Below are 4,162 nucleotides of genomic sequence, written 5' to 3'. Positions count from 1 at the left end.
TTACGAAAAAATTGGGTGAGACGGGTGGTCTGGGACACCCTGTATATATAAAATATGATAAATGTGTTTATCTATTAAAATTATTATTGAGAAGATTAACATTTTTTTTAATTTTTGAGTATTTGGATTATTCTGGATTATTTAAAATGAGCATCAATTAAAACTTGATTTATAGTCACCTCCTGGTTGTGGTTGTACAAGATATACTGATATTGATATCAATTTTGGACCAAAATTATAATGAAGAGGCCAAACATTTTCAAGAGCAATATTGTGTAATACAGAATATGCTATTATTATATTATACACTTTTTTTATTTTATTCCCCATCCTTTAACTCAAACATGGAAATCTTCATTTCCAAAACCCAAACATGCGTTCCACAATATTACGGGTCTTAATAAGTGAGCAAAGTTAAATCTTATTTATGCAACTGTATGAAGATTCAATACTGGAATATAAGTTGTTCCAAACCGTTCTCGGTTTCCGTAAAGTGTAGGTAGAACGTGTGAAACTGAACAGAAAAGTCATGTACCATTTTGCACAATTCGCAATAATTAAAAATAAATAATTTATTTTGTCTGCGCTAATAAGCGGAAAGCAGTAAGCTAAACTTTGCATAAAGAAAAAGTGGCTTACTTCTGAAGATATCCTAGCGATAATGGGTATCAACTGATAGGGAGAGGCATGATTTTTTTGGCGTATATCCCTGTGTCACATGACGCTTGTTGCTTGCAGTGTTACGGGAGCAAATCAATCAGTTTCTGTGTTTGAGGACAGGCGACCTTGCTGTTGCAATTTGGCTATACCATCGTGTATTACTATGTTTTAAATGACGCCATACAAAATTTCAGAGTAACTCATGGGATAGTTTCGATTTGATAGCAATTCGTAATGACCGTGTTCGATGTTTTTCAATACAATGAAAAAAGAACAATATTGATCCGTGATTCACTTTTTATTTTTGGATGGAAAAACGTGCGAAGAAATAAAAATGATGTTGGATGCCGTCTGTTGGAACCTTTCACCATCTATGATGACCGCCAGATATTGGTTCAACGAATTCAAACGTGGTCGTTCATTTGTTTATAATGAGGAACGTCCAGGCCGCCCAGTGGACGTGGATACTGAGAAAATCGTTGAAAAGATCCATGACATAATTCTCGTTGATTGCCGAACGAAAGTGCGTGAAGGAGTAAAGGCCATAGGCTTGTCGTACGGAACGGCATTTGATATTTGCATGATAACTTGGGAACGAAAGAGCTGTCGGCCCGATGAATGCCGCAATTGCTCACGGTGGACAACAAGCGGACGCGACTATCAATTTCGAAGCAGAGTTTGGAACAGTTTAAGCGCAATCCTAGGAATTTTTGTATCCAATCGTAACCAATGATAAAACATTGATCCATCACTACACACCGGGGACCAAGGAACAGTCCCAGTCAAAACAGTGGTCTTCACCCGGCGAACGTGCTCCGAAAAAGACCAAGACTGTTCCATCGGCCGGAAAGGTGATGGCTATTGTTGTTTGGGATGCGCAAGGCGTGATCTTCATTGACTATTTGTTGAAGGGAGAAACTATCACGGGGCAGTACTATGCTGATTTATTAAGCCGATTTGATGTTGAATTGATGAAAAAACGGTCCCTTTTGGCGAAAAAAATGTTGTTCCACCACGATAATGCACCGGCTCATCCCTCCGCAGTCACCATATCTAAATTGGTCGAATTGTGCTACGAATTGCTGCCGTATCCACCGTACTCTCCGGATTTGGCCCCCTGCGACTTCTTCCTGTTTTCAAACTTGAAAAAAATGACTGAAAAGAGATTCACGTCGAATGAGGAAGTTATCGCCGAAACAGAGGCCTATTTGTATATTTTGCAGAGTTCGACAAATTGTATTTTTCAGAGAGGTTAAAAAAATGGCAGAGACGTTGAGAAACGTATATCCTTCTAAAAGGGGATTGACGTTAAAAAAAAAATTTTTTTATGAAAAATTTGCGTTTATTACTAACGCGGTACTTATTGATTTGCCCTCGTACTCCGTCTTTAGAAATCAATTGATACTTATTGCATCTAGGAGATCTGCAGAAGTAAGCCATTTTTTTAAATACAATTTACAGTCTATCCTTCCTCGTGCGTTCATTAGCTCAGCTATAATATTGAATTACTCACTAACTATTACGAATTTTGCAAAACGGAAAATTACTTTTCTGTTCAGTTTCACCTGCACACTACGGAAACCGAGAACGGTTTGGGACAGTCTACATAAATATGGTAGACTTCGGCAACCATTGTCACCGAACAAAATATCTCCCAACTCTCTTTGCATGTATCTCATATTTATTCAAGATATATTAAAAACGTGGCTATCATATGTGCTATCAGTCCATCGGACAACGATATCCAAAAATTCCCCTTGGGGTCCAGCTATAGTCTTCACGTTTATTGAACAAAAAAACGATTTCCTATTTCGAAAAGCTTCATGATGTTATTGGCCTGGTGTGTTAATTGTTTTAATATGTACAATATACAATTCCATTAATCATTAATATTCCATTTCAGTCTTTTTGTAGGCCAAATTCTGATTTTTGATAATGTCCTAACGTGAATTTGAGTATTTAATAAAAATTCGATGTATACCGACAAGAAGATCTGACATATTATGAATAATATTTGAAGCACTTGCTTGGGAAATGCTTTTGGGTTTTCGCCATACCGATACGTTAAACATTCTTGTCACGTTAAAACCGATTGTATTACATTAAGTTACACGGACTACTTTTTACTTAATCTTTACTACATCGCTATTAGCTAGTAGTACTAACTAGCCATCAGCTCGGAACGTAACGCTCACTTCTAATGGCTATACTAGAAAAATTAACTAATAGCTAGACAAAAAATAGTACACAGTCATCAAATGAAAAATGTCAGGTAGCCAATAATAAAAAAATATAACGCTCATTTCTTCTAGTCGGTGTAAAAGAAAAATTAATTAATAATTAGATATATAATAAAATGAAAAAATTTATTTTTCTTTCCGTTGATTTCTCTCTCACTATTTCTCTGTATCATGAACATTTAATCTCTAGACAGTCTTCTTATTTTAGAACATCTATATCACGGATTGCTTCTAGTGGCTGGAAAGTTCTTTTAATCAAAGTTTTAATCTATTTTCTTTTCCTTTCGAAGAGGTGATTTAATGTAGTTTGGTTCTTGACATTTTTTTTGATTATGTGTTACATCCAATTCAATGGAAAAATTTCGTTTTTCCTTGCTGGACTTGAACCTTAGACCTCTGGCTTTTGAGTCTTCCACCTTACGTATTAAACTATTATCAGGATTTATAATATGTTGCTATTAAATAGTTACTAAACAGAGTTTGATATTGTAACATAACCATATTTTTGATGTGCGTACTAATATAATCCTGCCAGTGGCGAGATAGTAAAGTATATATATTTTAGAAATGGTAGCGTCATATCTATTATTATATTTTCAATTTAATGACTAGATAGCAGTTATATGGTTAAGAATATTTAAAGACTGATTAAGGTTGATTGTTTTCTATTACGTTACAGTATAATTTTTTTCATCTATTCACTGTCTATATAATTAGTACTACTTACTAGATAACTCCGATACTCAATTTTTATTCAAGATATATTTATGGTTTTCCATATCGTTACTGTGTGTAATCTTTTTTGTCCAGTCACTGTCTATGTAATTGGTGTAGCTATTACACAGTCCTGACATTCAATTTCTATGTAAGATTTACTGCATATTGCTACTACATATTAACTAGGCAGAGATTGATATTGTAACATAACCATAATTTCGATGTGCTGACTAATACGAGAGCTATATGGTAAGTATCCGTGTTAGAGAAGGAAATGCATTTTTTTCTTTATTTGTACTTATTTCTCAACATTATCTTTTTTCAGCTCGATACACTTTGTCCAGCGATATTCCAACATTTTTGTGCCATTCACAAAAAATGATTTGTTGAACTTTGTAAAATAGTCCTCTGTTTCGGCAATGACTTCCTCGTTTGACGTGAATCGTTTTCCGCCAAGCCATTTTTTCATGATTGGAAATAAAAAGAAATCGCAGGGGACTAAGTCTAAAGAATAGGATGAATGAGGGAGCAATTCGTAGCGTAAT

At 34.9% G+C, this 4,162-nt stretch overlaps 1 pseudogene; it reads right to left on the bottom strand.

Moving 5' to 3' along the window:
• Positions 1 to 333: 333 nt before the first annotated feature.
• LOC106751426 lies at positions 334 to 2,660 on the bottom strand (annotated as a pseudogene).
• Between the last annotated feature and the right edge of the window lie 1,502 nt (positions 2,661 to 4,162).

The sequence above is a fragment of the Dinoponera quadriceps genome, unplaced genomic scaffold (assembly GCF_001313825.1).
Source record: "Dinoponera quadriceps isolate SergipeBrazil2010 unplaced genomic scaffold, ASM131382v1 scaffold13167, whole genome shotgun sequence".
NCBI lineage: Eukaryota > Metazoa > Arthropoda > Insecta > Hymenoptera > Formicidae > Dinoponera > Dinoponera quadriceps.
Note: the sequence above shows the minus strand (reverse complement) of the source record. Positions and strands in the feature narration are given on the sequence as shown.